This window comes from Venturia canescens, chromosome 3 (assembly GCF_019457755.1).
Source record: "Venturia canescens isolate UGA chromosome 3, ASM1945775v1, whole genome shotgun sequence".
Classification (NCBI taxonomy): Eukaryota; Metazoa; Arthropoda; class Insecta; order Hymenoptera; family Ichneumonidae; genus Venturia; species Venturia canescens.
Window position 1 is genome coordinate 14358325 of NC_057423.1, and position 22529 is coordinate 14380853.

A 22529-nucleotide genomic window follows, 5' to 3' on the forward strand; every position below is an offset into this window, starting at 1 on the left:
TCATTGTGATGATTTTTTTATCATGAGGGGTGGCTTCACGTACAACTTTGGGGCAGTGTCCACTCCAGGAATCAATCAGTAATACATTGTCACTTCCAACATTCGGAAAAAAAACTTTTTCCATCCAAATTTTAAAATGATCTGTAAACATATAACAAATTATATATTTATAACTATATTTTGGAAAAAGTTGATGCACCCTTAACGATAATACGCACCGGAAGTAAGTTTCCCAGATTTCGATGCTGTTACTATGACGTTATCTGGCTTAAACAATTCGTTCGTTACTCTCGGTCCAAATTCACCTTTTGCCTCCTTTAATACTATGAAAAGTGGAGAAAGTAGTTTCCCGTTGGCATTTATTGTTGGCTGAATCGTGTAGCTATGGGTCGTTGAAGACACTGATTGTACAACGCATTCAACTTTTTTCGATCCTTCCATCGCTAAAGTTCGTGCTGAATGGATTTCCAGTTGAAAACCGCTTTGGTCCGAATTATATACATTACTTGACCCATACTTTTCTATTAGTAATTTAACATCTTGAACAAATTTGTCCGCATTTGTTTGCAGAAGCGCTTCTTCCTCCACAGTTTTTCTCGTTATAAATTTATTAATTTTTCTGGAAACAATGCGATGCGATTTCTTAAATTTCCATAGCCAGTTATGAGAAGCTTTGAATCGTATATCTTCATGGCCTATTTCTTTCTGTGCCTGTAGAGCCCACTTTCGAAGGTCAATATCATGAACAATGACACCCGCGTCTACAGCAGTTTTCATATTCCGTAATGTGTATTCAGAAATTCGAGCAAGTTTTTCTTTATATGTACCACCCTTGTTCAGTTGTTGTGCCCAGCGTCGTAACTGCCGTATGGATTTTACAGATTTGTATTTTTGTTTGACGGTTTCAACACTGTAATTCTTTTTTTTACCAGATCTCCAATATTCAACAGCTTTTTTTTTATAATCATAGCTCAGCTCATCGTCACCAGAACAAGCGTCGGAATCGACATCATCATCCTTTTGCCATATCATATCTTCAACAGCAATTGCTTCGAACTCTTTAAATGGTTCTTGAAAATCAAGAGTTTCTTCCTGTATCATCTCAATCCCGTTGTAATCTTGCATAGAATCGATTAAAATTTTTTCGAAATTCTCCTTCATCTCTATTTCTGCATTATTAACAGGAGTTTGTGCAATGTTCATAGCTTCAAATGTAGCCAGTAACAATTTGATAACGTTGATTGGGTTGACTTTCATGCTGGTAAAAGTAGTAGGCACAATACACCAAAAGCACAGAAAAAGCACGCACGATTTGGAGCTCACTCAAAAATGCACTAGTACAATGCTAATGGTTACCGCCTTCGAAAATAAGTATCGAAAGAAAAAAATATTTATTAATCTCACGATGCCTGATAACGTTTTTATCTGATGCATGACTCAAGAATATTCGGAATGACTAATGTTATTCGGTGTGTGAGAATGCCAAAAATATCAGGTGATCATAACTACTTGATAACATTTTTATCTAGCACAAACACCGGGATCATATGTCTACGCCTCTATTTTTCCGCCAAAGTTATGAAAGTGTTTTATAGAGGCATTTTTATCTGTAGCATGGTACCTATTCATTTACGTGCAGTTTACAAGCTTTCTATGATCACCGAAAAAGTAGTTGTGAGAACTTCCCCCCCCCCCCCCCCCCCCCCCCCCCCCCGCCAAACCGACACCATCCAGGTCAATACGAGTTTTATATGTTCCTAAAATTATTAAATTTGTAATTTCGATGCAGAGCAACCAAATTGAACGAAATGCAGGGAGAAATTTTGAAATAGCGAATAAAGAGGAAAATCGAGTGGGGGAGATTCACCCATTCAGAGTCTTGTATTGACTTCGATACGTCAGAAAATCTTGATTCGAAACTATTATAATATTTCGAATCAGCAAAAACATGTAAAACAGAAATAAACCACCTACGGTACGAAAATTCAAAAAAGGGGTAGTTCACCCCCTTAAGACTGCTATTTTGCAAAAATGCAAAAACACGTGAACTTTATTTTCATGTTTTCATGGAAATAGAACCCGTTTCATTCCTTCATATTCGTTCCTTTTTATTGTGGCGTGAGATATATAAGAATGTAAGGGTGGTTAACCCCCTGTTTTTTTTTTTTTTTTTCGTGCACAGGGTGAACTTTTCATCACTTCAGATAAGAAACATTTTGGTTTTGGTTTTATCAAAATCAGTTGAGTGCTTGCTGGTGAAACTGCAAAATCACCCCCTGACATGCCTTACTTTCAAGGGTGGTTTCACCCCTTAAAACCGTTTTTCCGCCGATAAAAAAAAATACGTGTCTCTTACTTTCGAATGCTCTTTCACATACAGCAGTTTCAAGAAAATCGGAGGGGGACACCAAAGTGATGTTCCTTGTGAGTAAGTCAGTGAGACGCGTGTATTTGGAGCTCCGCTGCATTTCTTTATTTTGATCGATCGACTTTCTATCGTTTCGCTATTTTGACCGTTCGACTTTTTGGTGTTTCAGTATTTCAACCTCAGTAATATTTGGTCTTTCGTTATTATATTTTCAAAATTGTGAATTTTCACAGTATCGCTGACCGTAGTAATTTATGAATCGAAAGAGTGATAGTCGAATTTTCGAAAAACTGATATTTTAGTCATCGTCCTATGGGCGATTGTTACATTCTATTTTCGCTGTAAACGTGCTTCGAACCTTGCAGTTTCTGCTTTATTTATTTTCGGCATTCAAAGCTCTAGTCGAATCTATCCGTCTCCATATTATCATTCGAAGTTTATAAATTCGAGATTTTAGCTGTTCGAAATTTGAGTCATTCCAACATTTGATCCCCACCCATACTTGAGCCGTGTGAATTTTCAAAAATTCGTAAAAAATTCGATCCATCGTTATATTTTGAGCTGAAGTGTTGTGACGGCGAGGGTTGAATCCACGAAGAGCGTTATTAGAGAGCAAATAAATCATAAAAGTTGAATGGAAAAGGTAATTTGCGGGAGAATTTAATCGGCGGAGACAATACGACTCGTAATTTGAATGTCCTGAAATAGCTTTCGTTTGCGACGAGTGCAGAAGACGGGAGTCTCGAGTAAATATTTGAATTTAGTTCGTTGCCTTCCGAAGATAATAAAATCCGTGGTGAATGAGGATGCGTCGTCTCCTGCTCCACCAGTTTGCTCTCCTTGATTACGACAAATGGAATTTATCTAATTTCTTTGCTACGTGATATCACGAGCGTGCCAGCTTATCTGATAAAAGCGAGCGATGTGTGCCGCCGCGCCTGGTCTTCTTATCTCAGAAAGTACTCGATTCCGAGCACGCATAAAAAACACGTAAAGATCCACGAGGAAAAAACTGGCAGCGCATTCGTCCCAAGATTTTTCTCAATCAAATGTGATAATCTGAAGCAACTAGAAAATAAATCGCACGCTTGCGATATCCGATCGAAAAGTTTTAACGATGGCAAATGAAATGAGATGAAAAATATGTTAATCGCCGCTAATACTGTGAAATTTATCATCAATTTCCAATATTCCTTCCTAATTGATCGATAATGCAGCTTCCTTTGAAATACCAGGAGCGTTCCTTGCTTACCCATAAAAATAAATATAGTAAAGAATAGAAAACGAGTACTATGAATTGCCTTCGTACGACATCGAGACTTCCAAGATAAATTCCCACAAAGATATAAGAGTTGATCGAGTTATGGACATTTCGATGTATCCGACCAAGAGATACATTCGCGCGGCGTCATCAGCGTGTTCCGATGACGCCCTATGTCCTATGTGTGCGCCAAGATGTTATTTATGATTCCACGAACAGCTCAACCACTTCTGCACCGGGTGGAGTGGCTAAGAGCAAAGATCATTCGACGATCGGAGGCTCACCTGTGCACGAGTCTCACGGGCATGGGACGGCGAGGGCCCAGAAGTGGAATCTCACGTCTGTGGAAGCTATGGAACGAAGAACAGAAGCGTGAAAAATAATTCACTGTTTGGACGCGGTGATTTATCGGGGAATACCAAATTAGCTGAACTTGTGATACGATGACGTTACAAGCTCAAAAAAAAAGCATAATTTTAGTGGAAATTCCAAACGGGAAGTACCCGAAAAATCAAGTTTTTCGTAGTACTTGGATTAACCACGAAATGTTATCTGATGTTGATTAATCATTGGAAGACGACGCTGAAGTTTCCAACGTTGGAGTCCAACGAAATGAACGAAAAAAACGTTTTTAATTCACCTATTTTTTATTTCACGAATCGTTGGTGCAGCTTGAAAAACTACGAATCGCAAATTTGGCAGGAAATAAAATAGGAGAATTACTGGAATTATTTAAGAGTTTTTTTCGATCATTTCGTTGGACTCCAACGTTGGAAACTTCAGCGTCATCATTGGAAGCCTGTGCACTGAGAAAAAAGTCATTGGAACAACGAAACGTGGCGTTAAGGGGGTGCCAATGGAATGTATGACGTTCACAATATTAAACACGATTAAACGAATAAAATAGTATTAGATCAAACTGCAGATTCATTCTCTCCGAAAGCATTGCGGTTGAATGAAGAAGACTCTTCTCCAACGACACCAATTGCTATTGAATCAACAGTTTTTTTCTCAGTCTGTCGACCTGCGTCGTAATTAGTTTATTTTTTACGTAATGTTTCCGCATTAAGGTGCGCTCGATCTGTGGAAGTTTCGGACGAGCTGACGTGACGAGATTCGTCGCAAAGTTCTTAACGACGAGACTTTCACTGATTATTTATGACCGAGTGAGATGTCGCTCGGTGCGTTCTCTCTTTCTTCTCGAACGCGCGGACAGCACTGCAATTTATAAAACGCATAGCATGCCCACCGTTGTAAAAGACGTTGGCGCCTCTTTGTGTCCTGCATCGAGCACAATCTCGAGAGATCAGCAGGCCTTTTTTCCCTGCTTATCTTCTCTCTCTTTTTCTTATAAATATACATCGCTATATACATGCTTTTATGAACGTACACATTTACCGATCACTATCGTTCTCGTACACATGTTTTTGCACAAATTCTCCGACGATCTTGAACTACGAACGTGCAATCGAGTATCCTTGTTGAATAATAACGCTCTCGCGGGACGTTTTTTTTCGAATAATCGTATCCTTCGTTTGAAGAATTGAACGCCCCCTTCCCTCGCTCTCCATTGTACAAATGCATGTTGAATAATGACCAATATGTAACACTGTGTACGAAGCGTGTTACGCACCTGCGAGGAAAATGATGAATCGCATGCGATGGACTACTTGGAAGGATTCTTGAAAGCCCGAAGTTTCAATGAAAGAAATAATGGAGGCTGTGTACACTCGAATTGTTCTGATCATTCGAATGAGCGAACGCTAATAAGTGCGTTTCCGCCAAATCAGGTAATAATTACGAACTTGCCTTGTAACACTTCGATCAATCTTATTCTCGGCGCGAGCGTTCGACAACTCGATTGCATGTACGAAACGACTGCATCGCGCATATCTATGTACATCGCTAGATGCACATTATCGGAATTCGTTTGCGTGCCGAGTACAACTGCACGGAAATCTTGCAAAACTTAATAAAAACGATGAATCGTAACGAAATGATTCACCGGCACGTTTTAACGCCATCTCGCACTCGAGACGTCAAGAATACGTGATGATTTCTTCGCGAGGAAAATACACGGAGAGACTTTTATAGCAAAAATTGCGGAAAAACAGAGTGTGTCAAATAAAATGCAAAAGTTTGAGGAACCATTACCACAGTTCATAGTAAATAACGCGCTGTACTGTATCAAAAATAAACACCGAGCGAATTTTCATCAAAAACATAGTAAATAATGAAATGGGTAATTATGTCGAATCCGGGCTGCAGCTCAAAACTGCACCAAACTTTTGTCTTACTTATTTTAAGTAAAAAAAAAAATATCACACGTAAGTAATAAGGAGGGGAACAACTGCAACGTCATAAAAAATGTAACAAACTCACTATGAGAAGTTATATAAATTTAACAGCTATAGATTAAGAGTACATATGACACACACACACACACACACACACACACACACACACACACACACACACACACACACACACACACACACACACACACACACACACACACACACACACACACACACACACACACACACACACACACACACACACACACACACACACACACACACACACACACACACACACACACACACACACACAGGGAGAGGGATGGGGGTTGGATGCTCTGCACGCACCCCAACAAAGATATTCTGCATGCTCTCGTCCCGTATCATCGTCTCGTAGATACTGTTATAACAACTTTATTTGCCTGCTTCCAGTGTTTACATTGGACAAGACAGCATTAATGTTTTGTCCCATGTTTACGTTTTTACATTTCGACTATTCCAACTGTAACCTTCCTTTTGCGCTTTAAAATTTTCGCGCTGTTCACGGAGCATCGATCCGGGGATCGAGCCACATGGTCTCGAATCTTCGCCCTCCCCACTTATCGTGGTTCTGCGAGAGATCGTCCGAAAAACGGTGAGCCTCGCTCTCTTGCTCCGGGACCGTCGAACGGGAAGCCTCGTGGCGAAGGAAGGATTGTTGGATCAATTAATTATCTGGATTCACTATCAATTGGGTGCGGCCGCCCCGATTTCCAGAACTATCATCCCGAAGGCATTGTCAATTGTTTTACTACTGCCCGCCAGCATTTCCCCAGTTCCCGGAGTATAGAGCCAACGAGGGATCAAACGAGTACTAGATAAGTTTACGAATCTCATTTCTTTTTGTTCTCCGAATATCATCGTCGTCGCTCGTCGTGTTCACGGTGACCGTCTCAGGCCTTTTATATGAGTGAATGTGTATGTGTGTGTATGAGTGAGAGCGCGTAATGTGTGCGAGAGAAATGTTGTGCTCGAAAAATTATAATTGTTGAACCATTTATATTTGTTACCAATCTCGGAGTTCGGCTCCACAATTTTCAATCCTAATAAATTCTTTGTACTCCGGAAACATCAAAATTAACCTGGTTTGAGTGTATCATTTTTGAATAATTAATCTGTGTACCATAGAAAAATTTTGATGTTACACAACATGCTCTATCATTCCACTCGTACATCGTGCAGAACGTGTATTATGGTGTTTTGATATACGTTTTGAATATTAGTTTTTTATGTTTTTTTATTACGTTAGAGGTCTCTTCCCTCGTAAAAATTACATGTTACACTATTGGTTGTTCATAGCGAATGCTCAAAAAACATTTGGTGCAGTTTTGAGCTGCAGCCCGGATTCGACATAATTACCATGAAATGATTTGATGAAAATTTAGGAGATAACGTAGCAGTCGTTTCTCTGTGCTATACGAAAAATTGCATAGTTTCGTATTTTCCCTTTTACCGCACTGAATTTTGCTCAATAACATAGTAAAATTCATGCGCCCACCAATTATATGAGGCGTTGCTAGTATAAACATGAAAATTAACCAGTGGCACATGGTAAAATTTCAAGCAATTGGTCCAGTCCAATTCACCAATTTTTAACATTTCGCCAAAGACACGAGTGACATTCAGATGTCGATACATCGTTCGATGTAAGAATGTCGCAGACCTAAATTTTGCCTGTCGTACATAGTAAAATTTGATAGAACTGCTTTCGGCGTCAAAATTACTATGCACTTTGGTGAAATGTAATAGAATGGCGAAATAGAACAGTCCTGCTACAATTTTTCTAGCAAATTCATCCGAAATATTCGTATAAAAGTCTCTCCGTGTACGATTGGTATAATCGCGGTGCCACAGTAGACGAACATTATAAAAGAGCGGGCACAGTGCAATTGCATAGTGTTGCACTTTCTTTGCAAGTCAGAAGCTTTGAAAAAGATTTTAAATTACTGGAAATATTCTAATTATACTGCTCTCTCGTATAATTTTGCGGAAACATAATTATTTCAGAGTTGCAACATTTTTCAAGATGCTCCTTATCGATGATTTATTATTTTGTACACGGAGAGAAAAAATAGTAAGAATTACCATGTCGTCATAGTTTTAGGGTTCTATATCGCCCATTTTGGAGGTTTTTACCAAAAACGTTGTAATTTTCGTGTCATTTAAAAATGATGATTTCTCAATTGCTTATTTTACAGTTGAGCATAGTAAAATTCTAAGAGTCGAAATGTTTGAAAATTTATACATAGCAGAATTTCATTCTCACTTGAAATTTACATGGAGATAAAAAAATGGTAAAATTTAATATGACGCCACCGTGTCAGAGTTCTAATCGCCCATTTTGGAGGTTTTTATCAAAAACATTGCAATTTCCAAGTCAATTCCGAATAAAAACCTTTGAATTGCGTATTTTTCTCTTACTTGGGTTTAAACTATGTGCTACTTTTTTCCTACGTAGTTCACCGAGGAAACATTGTAAAATGTATGTTGATTCGATGATGAACTGTAAAGTAGAATCATTAATGCCGTTTTGTTACGGTTGGTACTGTTTTCACCATGGAAATTTACAGTTGAACATACTAAAAATTAAAGAGCTCCAACACAAGCATCGATGATCCGTCAAAGTGTTTAGAAATTTGCTGTTCTACATAGCAGAATTTTATTGGCGCTTGTACGATAATATATTCGGTACACTTTGTTTTGGCATCACACATCAATTTTCAGGGAGTTCTCGCTTCACAAAAAATGACTATGCACGTTCCTAAGAATTAATAAATATGTGGCACCGTAGTAGTTTTTACTGGAATTTTCTCTCCGTGTATAAAAAATAAACAACGATTTCAAAGGTTTCCTCGTCTGCCGATCAAATTTACTATTGTTCCGTATTTAACGTCATATTAAGCATATTTGTATGTGTGGCTGCATTGATTCTGCTATATATAGTTCAAATTACGTGTCGTAAGAGTGGAGAAGGACAGCACGTGGAGTCCCGTCAGAGTAAATTCGGACTGACGACCAGCAGTGGCAGTCGTCGATTCGCGACAGCCCCAGCATTCACTTCTCTCCTGCTCTCTATGTTTTTCTCTTGCATACACTCTTCCATCTTTCTTGCTCTCTCTTTTTCTCTTCCCCGTGAGGCGCTCGAGGCGCGAATCACCAATCATCCTAAACGCTTCTAATAGGATTCTATTCCAACCACACGCGATTGAAAAAAGTCAGATGAAACATTCCATGTGCTGTGCTCAACGATCGTTTATAACTCGATAAAGACGAAATCATTATTTCGTGTTTAGGCGCCCTGGGACTCTTCAAATTCGGTTGATGATGTTGTTACGCTTTTCAATAAAGCCTGCGAGAAACTCATTAAAACTGTAACAATCCAAGTTTGTGGTTTGTCGGAAAAGAAATAAAATGATCACGATTTTTGTCTCGTGCGGCCCATTTAAGAGACTTGAGATCGTTCGGGATACAAATTTTTTATGAATACCTTTTGTGCGAAATTGCACGTCTGCGGATTGCATTGAAATAGTACAATAACAATTGGCTACGTTTATACGGAATTCGTGAGGCGTAAATATATCATACGAGTACTGAGTGAATAAACTTTTTGTCTCTCGCTTGGTGCACGATGATTTTCGCGATCTATATAGACGAGCAGTTTGTATGAACACGAGGCAATGTCATTGTCGCAGCTGACGATTGCCCGTGAAACTCGTCGTGTCCGGGAAGTTGGCCCATTAAAAGGCGAATCATTTAACATTCGTAGCTATGTGTGTGCGCGTGTGGGTCGCCAGTTGTAAGCTCTGTTGAACGATGCACCCGCTTTACACTATCTTTTATCTGTTTTTCCATTCAGGTATGCATTTTGAAAGCGCAGCTATTTCGAGATTTCTGGTTCTCTTACGGTTTTTAATTATTATTGAGTTTTTCGTTTGAGTTTTTTCTTCGTGCTAAATTTGAGGAGAACATTTTGTCGATGCGTTGTTTTCTTGTTCAAACAGTTTCACTCCTCGAAATTAGGGAGATTGAAAAAAAGTCGTTTTCCTAAAAAAATTGTTTTATTAATCAAGAATCGCGTTCCACCCGCACCTGAACCATTCCACAGTTAAAAAAAACGTCGATTTTCGTGGCCCGTAAATTTCACAATCAATTTTTCATATTCATACTTTGCAAGTCAACGCAACTTCCGTTTCGCAAACTTTTTCTTCAATATTTTCACAAAATTCTCGTTTTCTTACGTTGACGCGCATATTTTGAACTTTCTTTCGCATCAGCAATGTTTTTTTTTTTTTTTTTTTTTTTTTTTTTCCAAAGAAGGCACCTCAAAATAACAGGCACTTTTTAGTATGATCTACGAAACTACTATTTATGTTAACGGTCAGAGGTAATGATATATGCACAAGTTTATTTCTGCCCTGACATTCGAGTGAGAGTAACGTAATAGGTTTAGCACGTGTAGGCATACAACTTGATATCCCTCATTTGTTTAATTCCATTCGCAAACGCGCGAATCCCGCGTGTCCTTACAAATTAAGTTCTCGTTTATCAATGAACGTTCATTCATAGGTAGTTGGCACTGTGCCCTTAGGCTACGCAAAAACGTATAATTATGGAGGAGGAAATAAATATGCATACGTAGTTCCTCACCTCGGGGCTGCTTAACGCGGTGGGTTTTACTGCACGAGTTCCGCTGCTCCGCGCGAACCGAATAATGCAGTGGAAAATGATAAATCGCTTACACGGAGAGAATTAAATTTGAGAAAATTACCGTCCAGTTACGATAGAATACGATGCAATTCGTGGTATTATTGTGCCAAAGAAATTAAATTTTCCTATAAAAAAATAATATTCGTGGTATAAAAAAATAAATTCGTGGTATTATTGTGCCAAAGAAATTAAATTTTCCTATAAAAAAATAATATTCGTTGAACTCTTGCCAGAGTATTTAGTCAATTTTGATGTCACGGTGAATTTCGTCGCGCTGCACTGTCAAAATTTCACTGGGACATGGCAAGGGAATCTCGTCGCTATATCGACCTATTTTCCCATTCTTTTTACACGCTCGGCCCTCGTTGAAGTGTGCAAATCACCGGTTCAGTGCGCTACGATATTCGAAAACGAGTGATCGGTGACTACGCTAGGGCAAAGACATTTTACCCTGTTGCACCGTAAAATTCGCTAAACGTTTTGTAAATTTTAGTATACGTACCGTAAATTTCACTACCTGCAATATTTACTAATATAAAACTGAAAATTCGGCAGAATATTGAAAATTTTACAGTGCGTTACTGGAATAAATATTTTTCGTTAACGCAGTCAAATATAGACGGTTAATTTTATAGTGAATTTCACACTAATATTACCGTTTAATTCTCTACTTATATTTTAAGCACGAAATCAATATTCCGTAACAGAATAAATATTTTCTTTCATGCAATAAGCTTGTAGTGAAATTTTCGAACGAAGAATTTTCGAGAACACGCTGAATTGAATGCTCGACTATTTCACACTGCGTTGTGAGCGCAGTTCGATCTTATTTTCATTGCCTGTTTCTTTTTTAAATTTGTTTCATTCGTTGTGAAACGAGAACACTGGAGCAGATCGCGTTTATTCGTCCATTGGATGTAGATCTCCGGGAACTTTTTTGTACCGTTTTTTCTGTCAAGGCGTTGTTCTCGTACATTTTTTTTCTCTACGACTATAATGACAGACTTTTTTTAGTTTCTAGCGTGCGGATTACTAAGGTCGATTTGTCTGATAATTTCTCGAAACGATTCAACTCGAAGCACGCACTTCTACAATGTGCTCGTTATCACCGTACCTAGTCGATCCGCGTATTCTTATCTATTCGTCAAAGTTCGCCTTATCAACCTTTCAATAAAAAGAGAAAAACATAAATGTACAAGTATATTATTTCAGCAGCGCAAATGTATCAATCGCACACCGTGGCGAAAAGTAACTTCAGCGAAATTATGACTCAAATTAAACGCGACGAAGCGTCGGAGAGTTGACGTAGAAGAAAAAGGTACGTCGTTTATTTTTACATCCTGTGAGAATATTCTCGCAGCGTATCTATTCCTTGAAATGACAAAAAGTCAACGTCAATTCGAACGAAATTACAAAATTTCCGAAAACTCTGTTGCTCCTCGCTTTGTGAATTTCTTTCGATCTTTTGTGAATTTCTTCGAATGTTTGTATTCATTCAATTTTCATTTCCTTTGTGTTTTTTCGAGGCATTTAAAATCGACAGTCCCGTTTACTCTTAAGCTTCACATGCGAATTTGTAAATTTGACAATTCCAGAAAAAGTTTATTCATAAAATGAACGATCGGATAAATCGAATTTTGTGTTTATAGCGAACGCGAGAAACGCGTTTCAAAGCTTTCCTCGCACAGTTTATTCTCCCTTTAAAGTTCGTTTATTCCTTTCTCGAGGTTTGAACCGTTAGACGCGACTTAATTCCCTTGCATAAATTTATATATGTATAGACATAGCTGGAGATCAACATTGGCAAAAGAAGGTGCAATAGGAATTGTAACGTGGGCAGGTTGAGTTCACTACTCTCGTCTCGTTTCCTTAAAAAGAATCGGGACAGCGGAACGTGGACTTGCCCCCTCGGACAAGCAACGTCATTGCACACTTGTCTTCCCGCGTTAAATACATATATACTTAAACATTAGTCACCGTCGTTAACCTTATTGCCTATCGCATATGTAACTCCAGCTGCAACTGTAACGCGCAATAGTACTTTGTTCTTCGATCTAACGCGTATCGATTCGTCCCACGACGGACATAGTGCCAATCGAAACTCTTGAGAAATATTTTATTTCTACTGCGAGTGTGAAATCTCGCTCGTAGGCTGCTTTTTCCACTCGCTTTGCCTTTGGACTTTTGATCAACGATCCTAAGACCACACTCGATTCCGCAGCCCCCGGCTCATTCTATTCTTTCAATTCTCGTGACGAATCGCCAACACAGAGAAGCATACATTGACCTTCAATTCATTAAAATCGATCCGCATTTGATTTCCCTGCTCCGTTCGATCAGAGAATTAAGGAAGTTCACGCAAATCTAATGGAAATCGAAAATTCCAACACTCAACAAGAGTTGAAATTTGGAAATGTTATGTACAGGCTCTTATAGCCGGCACACTTCCTGTGCGACGATTTGGATTCAATGAAGTTGGATCCTCCCAACTTTAGAGAGCCAAAAACGAGAATCAGAAAATAAAATGTTTTTAGGTATCAGTGATCTCTTGAGAAAGCCTTGTTACCGGTCAAAATCACTTGGGAATGGAAAAAGAAAAATACTTATTTGAGGTTAACGGGGAATGGCGACACAAACGGTGGAAGGTTTGACAACACCATGAGCCAGCTGGTTTAAAATATCGATATGCATATGCATATAAATAGAAAATGGTTGTTGTCACATTTTCCTTGACGATTTAACTACGAAAGTATTTTAACCGCTATTATTATTTTAAAAATTGATCAATCTCAACAAATAAGTTGAGCATATAATTTAAATAATTGCGAGAATAAATTTTAATCGTTTCTTCGATCATGAAAAGAGCAAAGAAGTTCAGCTGCTTTTGATCTTTCTTAATGGTTTCAACAAATAAGTTGAATATAATTTTAATAATTGCGAGAATAAATTTTAATCGTTTCTTCGATCATAAAAAGAGCAAAAAAGTTCAGTTATTTTTTTGAATCACAAGTAACGCTTAATGGTTTATCGTGAGTCGATTTTCTCCAAGAACATTCATTTTGTCACGAAGTTATGCCGATAGCCGCGTTTCGTACGATTTTTACATTTTTGTGAGCATAACTATCCATATACGCGAGTGTGCCGATGGGAAATCTGAGTGAACGACTCTGATTCCGGTTCTCGAAACACTCAGTGCGTTTACATTCATAAACCGTATCATTTATGGATCAAAAACGTTATTACCGTGAACTGGACGTATTTGTGTTGAAATATACTCAAGTATTGCGGTATATCGCTAACATTGTAATTTATTGTGATGGGGCTCTCGAAAGGAAGAATTTCAATAGTGTATTAGGCTGAAACGTTTAAAAAATATGAACAATTGGTAGTCTTTTGCTCCGATTAGACAAGAATCACAATCATAAATGTTCTCACTGTGTAAACGTCGCGAGTTTACGAGATAAAGAGATTCATCGATCGTCCAAGGTCCGTAACTGTCGTTATTAGAACTGAGAGAATCTTCAGCAGCAAACCGCGTCTACCTTTTCATCTTTCTCTCGCTCTCTTTTCTTTCTATCTCGCAACTCGCATCTCCTGGACGTTCGTTGATGTTGGGTTAACTCGGCCTTGCGGTCCATCATTTCGTTCTCGGCTCACACCCGGAAGAGTCGACGTTTTTTTATGTTTCTTTTATTCATTTTTTCCTTCCGTTCGCGCGCGAGTGGTCCACAGCGAGATTGGCGATAACGCCATTGGCGAGCGAAGGTCTTCCTCTCGGAGAATGTAATTTCGTGCTTGTATATACGCGCGGAGGCGTCGACGTCACGACGTACGTGGACTCTTTCAATTATCCTTAAACCCCTAACGAAGGTCTCGCTTCTTATATAAAATATATAAACACCGCCAAGAACACTCGGTTCCGAGTCTTATCCTCTCAGCTGAATAATCTGCTTCGAGTCTCATCGTGGAAATGTAAAAATAGAATATATCATATGCGCGGTGAATTGGATTCATCGTACAGCGAAATTCGCTTGTTTCTGTCGCACAACAAGAACGAAATAAAACATTGAATTTAAAAATTTGCCGAAACTCTTATTCACATCTGATCATGCAAGAACTTGGATCGTGGTCAAGATGAATTAAGGTATTCCTTTCGCGAACCCGAATATTCTACAAATCACTGCGATTTAAAATACGAGTAAAGTAAAAATACACGCGAATGGATTGGCGAAATTCCGGCTCAGGTTATCGAACATTTAATGAAGAATTAAAACTTGTAAAATCGTAAAATTTATACGAGAGCTTAAGGAGATTTCATCATCGCCAAATTTCTATTTAATAATTCATATACTAAATAATTCTTAATTCCTGATACAAACTGTCCCACAGATAGAAAAAAAATGTACCATAGCGACGACAAAAATAAAGGGTTGCCGAATGCTTGAAAGAGATACTAACGAAAAAAGTTGGAAAAGTCTCAGAAGCAGAAGCTTTTCTTTTAGTAATCAGTCCAAATTTCGGGTGTCCCAATCAGTGCCACCAAAAAATACGCTCACGCGAGAGGAATACCTTAATGAAAAACATGCTTTTTCAGGATATTGCGAATGAAATGAAGTTGCACACGAGTATGCCCAATTTGGAGATCTTTTCGAGTAAAGTGTTCCATAATTGTCGCCTCAGCACTCGCATTTCGTGTACTTTTTCATGCGTGTCTCTCGTCATTGCACATCGAGAGATGTACGAAGTACATGCCGCTCGGTGTGTTACCGTTGCTTGCACGGGAGGGTTTATCACTGACCTAGGGAAGACGACTCGAGGTCGTCGATGGCACACATTCCAAGTGCGTCTATATTAAGTTAACTGCTCCATACTGTAGCACCGACGCGATTGGCCGGAGCGACGACGTGGCTCTAACAATTTATAGGTATAGAGTGTATGTTAAAAAAGGTGTACTTATGTACGCGCAGATACGTATAGAGAGATAATACACGAGCACGTTTGTTGCTCGCGGAGTACCGTGTGGCTCCGCGGCCCGACGACGCGGGGCACAGGCTATGCCAATTGCACGCATCCGCAAATTTGCCACCAACTGGCACGCTTATGCTATAGAGTTACGACTGCGGCGATGCGGCTCTGTCCAGCCAAAGTGACCATCTTTTTCTTCTCTCAATATCTTCCTTGAAGGCAACAATATTGAGAATCGACAATTCCTGGAGAGCGGACTCGTTCTGCGGCGGGTGCGTTCGGTCGGCTATTTTTTAAGCGGGTGGGGCTCAATACGTCGAATAACTGAATTGTAGAACGGTCGATATTTCGAAACTTTTAAAGTTGTGATATCAGATTGGAGAAAAATAAGTAATTCAAAATTCTTATTCCCGATCGACTATTCAGCAGATTGCGCGTTTAATCAAAAATTTCTTCTTTGAATTCGTATTTACTCGAAAATATATATTTCGAAAGTTTTCATTTCGAATGCAATTTTAACAGACCATCCGAATGTGAAAAGTTCATATTTTCGAATTCAAAATGGAGAGTAATTATTTTACAGACAGACCAGAATATAGAGTAGCAGAAAATCGAAAGTGAATTTTTCGAGCCTATAAAACTTGGATATGCGGAATAGCGATAGCTCGAAAAGGCGAAAGTCAAAATGGCGATGTTTAAAATTGGAGATCACCGGTCTGAGTAAGTGAGTGAGTGAGACTCGTGTATTTGGAGCTCCACTACATTTCTTTATTTTGATCGATCGACTTTCTAACGTTTCGCTATTTTGACTGTTCGAATTTTTGGTGTTTCAGTATTTCAACCTCAGTAATATTTGATCTTTCGTTATTATATTTTCAAAATTGTAAATTTTTACAGTATCACTGACCGTAGTAATTTATGAATCGAAAGAGTGATAGTCGAATTTTCGAAAAATCGATATTTTAGTCATCGTCCTATGGGCGATTGTTACATTCTATTTTCGATGTAAACGTGCTTCGAACCTTGCAGTTTCTGCTTTATTTATTTTCGGCATTCAAAGCTCTAGTCGAATCTACCTGTCTCTATATTATCATTCGAAGTTTATAAACTCGAGATTTTAGCTGTTCGAAATTTGAGTCATTCCAACATTTGATCCCCACCCTTTTTAAGCAGTTTTCATTGATTGGTGCAACGAGGTCCATCGAGCTCGAATGGACGCGTTTCGTAGATTTTTGGGATTGAAAAATGAAATCGAATTCGACCGCATTTCATACTGCAGCTCATTCGATTCTGCGCTTCGCGCAAGCTGATCGGAAATATTTCCTTCCAACGTTTCAACGAGTACGTGGTTTTTGTTCAGCCACGGGGTAGAAAATTTGAAATCCTAATTAGCTCGATAATACTATCAGTGATAAGGACTCTCTGTGTCTGCTGCTGTGTCGCGAACCCAAACAGGGAACTGTATAAAAATAACTTGGGGACGACACTTTTACGCTTGGTATACCAAAGCTGTGCGTATAGACATGCGCTGTTACTGCTAGATTTGAGCCGCAATTTCTACGAGATTATTGCAGCACTGCGTCGTTACGTTGATCACTTCGCTGTGTTATTAGCGATCGTTGCAATCACTCTGAAATTTACAGCTTCCACAAGTCTCTCGACAAGATGGACAGTTGCTGAAAATTTTCATGGATTATAACAATCTGTAGCTTTATACGTCAAATATTGTTTTTTTTATTATTATTTATCAACGATTTTACTCGCCTGAAATAATATTCGGTGCGTTGATCCACTACTTTGTTGCGGAGCGGCGAGAGAAATAAGATGAGAGAAATAATCAGAGGTGGTCGTTCTCAATATTGATATTTCTTGCTGGAGAGCCCTGGTCACACTGCCGTTCTAGCGAGCCAACTCAGAGGATTACAATAATTTGGGGAGGGGCGAAACTACAATTTTCAGTACTTTCGGAAATATTTGTATCGCGCCAAAATCTAATCATCACAGGATTTTCGTGATATTATTTCGTACAGCATTTCGGTCCAACTTTGCAGCGTGTCATAATTGATATGTTTATGAGCTTTTAGTTGAAAAACAGTTTTTTATCCGAGAGCCAGTATGAATAATTGTATGAGATGAAATATCGAATTGTATATACAAAAAAGAATCTACATAATGCGCGTCTGCGAGAACGTTTGTTCGTCACGGTTCATCGTCTCAAGGCCGCACAGCATCGATTAACCAAGCCAAATCACTCGGTCCTCGAGAATACCAAGAGCGTCTTGAGAGAATGTGTTGTGCTCGGAAGGAGATTATTATGAAAAGAATTTCGCTCTAGATTGTCGCGATAGAGAAAGGGAGAAACTGACAGACCTTCGCGATGACGAAATTTTGAATTATCGACCTTCGCTTTTCTGTCTGCGACTAGCAGGCCGAAATCATTCACTCCCAAGACAGTCTCGTGACCAGCTTCCTGTATTGCGAAGAATTCTGAAGAAAGCTTTTGGGATCGTCTCCAGGGAGGTTTCGAATTTCTCAAAGCACTCAAAGTGAGGGACGAAAAACTCATGAAAACTAGAATGTAGCGGAAAGAAGATGCGTCTTTGCGGAGATAGACGAATAGTTTAGCGGTGATTGACCTCGAACTGCTCGACAGTTGAAATTTCGAAGGGCGTAACGAAGAGCAGGATGAAAGAGATACGAGAATAACGTCCCCCGGTTTCTCGGCGATCTTCCGTGCCCGCGATGCTGCATTAACGAACACGTTACCGCGTTCGTGTCTCGAATTATCCGCGCGTCGTTGATCACTTATGAAGTGTTCCTAATAGGCGTTCGACAAAAAATTTTATTGGTCATTCGTGAAAAGAAAAAAGGCATGGGGAAGAAAAGCGATCTCGCAACTTCTTACGCAGCGACGAGGTACGCGTCGGATCACGGTGAGTGTGTATCCGGAACTCGCGAGTGGACAGTTCGTTGGTCCGAAAGAACGAGCAACGAGGAAAAGGCGGCGATCTTATCATCTCGGCATCCAGCTTATGAACTATCCTCAGCCGAGATATTCTCAGTTCACGTGTATACTAAGCCCTAGGCTCGATAGAATGCCAGTCACTCGATCGTTAATTTCAATCTACAAGGGATGAATAAACTCCAAAAGAATTAACAGCGACTTACAGGATTTGTTTAACGAAGTTGTTTCCATTCTGACAACGCTTATTCCGCCGAATCATGGTAATTTAATCTTCGAGCAAAAAAAACGTCGAAATTTTACTACGAAGGAGTCTCTAAGATATTTCAAACGCTATTCAATGTCAATGTTTGTTATTACTGCGCCTTGCCCTGGAATTTCATTTTCCAAGCACACGCGGAGAAAACGGAATCGTTTTGTACAGTGAGGTATATTTTATTTTTCAAGAATTTTCAAAGTACTTGGACACCGATCATACAAACAGCATAGTATTTTTTGAATTTTGTCATTTTTCGTCCCTTGAATTCTAAGCAGCTTTGTGTCGATAGCAAAAAGTGATGCACGAGAGAATTATATTTCGTTTTGTTTTCGAGTGTTATTCATCGTGTCAGACTAGGGAAATTTATTGAAAATCACAAATTTTGACCGTCAGCATAGTAAATTCTATGATAATTGCACGAATACACACCGAAAACGTGTGACATTTTACCATACATACAGGGAGAGACTTTTATAGCAAAAATTACTAAGTTTTTATAGTAACGTCGGACCATATCGATATTATAATAATAATCGCTACGGAGTGTGTCAAATAATGCAAAAGTTTGGGGAACCATTATCACAGTCCATAGTAAATAACGCGCTGTGTATACTATATCAAAAATGAACACCGAGCGAATTTTGATTAAAAACGTAGTAAATGATGAAATGATTAGATGAAAATTTCGGAGATAAAATAGCAATCGTTTCTCCGTGCTATACGAAAAATTGCATAGTTTCGTATTTTCCTTCTTACCGCATTGAATTTTGCTCAATAACATAGCATAATTCATGCGCCCACCAATTATACGAGGCGTTGCGAGTATAAACATGAAAATTAACTATAGTGGCAGATAGTAAAATTTCGAGCAATCGCTTCGTTCATAAACGGACTTTGTCAAGTAAATCTTTGTCGAAAAGAAAATTTACTTCTTTTCGAACGGTGCGACTCAACGATACAAAAATTTTCGACATTTCACCAATTTGTCCAGTCCAATTCACCGATTTTTAACATTCCACCAAAGGACACGAGTGACATTCAGATATCGATGCATCGTTCGATGTAAGAATGTCACAGACTTAAATTTTGCCTGTCGTACATGGTAAAATTTAAGAGAACTGCTTTCGGCATCAAAATTACTATGCACTTTGGTGAAATGTGATAGAATGGCGATATAGAACAGCGCTGCTACAAAACATAGCAAATTTTTCTATCAAATTCATCCGAAATATTCGTATAAAAGTCTCTCCGTGCATAGTTTTTTTCAGGGTTGCCCGAGCATACTTTACAATACAAACATTCGAAGTGACTGAAAAGATTTTTTACTGTGAAAAATATTCTTGAGTCTTTTGAATAAAAGATATGAATATCGGTTTTTTTTTTACTATGGTGGATAGAACAATTCTTATGACTGCTCTTCGAGTAAATGCTGCAATCCAGTACACGTATAAACTGTCCCCGAGATACTATATTCCCAGTACTTTCCTCTAGAATTTTCGGCCTCGTTTTCTCCGTGTATTTTTAATTTCCCGAAGGAGTCGCTACGCCCAACTTTCGGATGCATTCTTATTAGGATTATTCGAATCCATAGATGGAAACGAATTATGTTTATCCTGTGTATTTCCCGGGCATTAGTACGGTCACTTTGTCGTCGAGCACATGCAGGAATTTTCCAAGTCGTCGTGCATGTTAATTTTAAACTCGTGCCCACTGCTGCAAACGAAACTCTCGTCACACCATAAGTTCTCTGTTGGAGTGCCCTTCGTCGTTCCGTCACGTGTCACTTTACCAGCGCTCTTTTGCGCATTCTTCCCATTCGGAGATTTCCTGTCGTCAACAACCGCCGTTTGATTTGTGTATCAGAAATAGGCGCACCACTCTCTTCTGCTCAAGCAGACTACAGTTTTTTAGAGCACAAACTGGGCGTCTCGTGCTCCCAATTTTTTTTCGATAATTCAGTTATTTTTTTTTCAACAGCGTTTTTTACTCGGACAGTTCCCACAACGATATTTTCCTCGTGCGTCGTACAAACTAGCGACTCCGAATGAACACATTTTAACATTGACATATACGAAGAGAAAAAACTGAAACGATTGGAAAACATTTGATATTTAGTTTCGTCAGGATTTCAATAGGAATCGTTGACTTCTTCACCTTTGAAAGTTGGGCATGCACAGTTGTTCGTTTGTCATCGATTTTACAGTGATTTCCGGCAGAAGTTTTAACGTGGCCTACGTTGTTTATTAATCGAACGAGAATTCTCTACGTTGCTTAATGCCAAGTCCAGTCGGATCGCTGCCGTATTGTTCAGCTACTGATTTCCTGTCCGGATAGACGAGCTATTCGTTTTTTATCCTCGACGGAAGTTCTCAGCGCACGTGGAGAATCCGAATAGTTTATTTTCGGGCACTCCCAGCAGACCTGAAACGCGTAAAACAAGATGTCGAAACAAATTCTTCATGAATATTCATTGCGCTTGGTGTCGTCACGAAATCGGATATGGACTTGAAATGAGATGAACATGCGAATTACACGATTGACAGGAATAAAAAAAAAAAAAAACAAAAAAAAAACAATGATTCGTGCACCGAAGTAGGACTCGCCTCTGTCCACTGAATTCGAATTTCGGAGTTTTTCATAGTCAAGATTCAATTCCCCATGGGAAGCGAAGCGGCGACTCGTGTCTTTATCTCGCAGCTGAAATTATTCTCCCTCGGAACAACGCACCTAATTAATCGTGTCAGAGGTTGCGAGCTTCTGATTGATCGGCTATTCTCTCTCGGCGCGCGCGTTACTTCGAACGAATCGAGCATGATCGACGCACTGATTTTTTTGTGCAACGTAACGCTTTCGTTTTATCCAATTCTCGAATGGACTCGAGTCAGGAAAAAATGTTGTGGTTGAGAAAAGTGAAAGTATCGTGCACGGAGATTTGGATCCGCATGAAAGTTCCAGGACGCTATTCACGCACGCGCACACAATCGTAATCATCGTACGTGGACGAAAAAACTCGGAGTTTTAATTTTCAGGAACCTCGCTTGAGTGAAGAGAGTTCAACGTGCGATTCGACCTTAATAGTCCATCGACTAATGCGCTCGAGAGTTAAGCAACGCGAGCTCAGTCCCCATGGCGTCTCTGCTCCGATCTTACACACTTATGTGTACACATAAGTATATACAAATATGCGAGGCTGCCAGAGTGTCGCGCATCAACACAAATAACTACAAACTTATTGCACGTCCATTCTCTCGTGCGCGCGGAGCGCTCGTTATTTAACTTTGAACGACGACGATGCGAACGCACTTCGACTTTCTAGGTCGAAAAATTTACCATTTTATAGACTTAAGAACGAAGGTGAGCGTCTAATTCGATAAATTGTGCAACACGAGTTTGCAACGATCTGTTATTTCATGGCGAAATGTTTTGGCAGGAAGAAAAAGAGTTTATGAACTTTCGACGAAGATGATTTCGGTGGAGAACTGCGTAAGCAAATACAAGTATTTTCATTTCTAATTCGTCAGACAATTGTTCCTCCGCGAAGCTATCACTCGGAGAATTAGAGTGAAAAAAGTGCGAGTGAAGTTCGAGCAAAAGTATATAAATGGAAAGAATTGTTGAGGCAATTATTTTACCGCTGCATCGAACCTTTCTTCGAAAAGAGCTGCCGA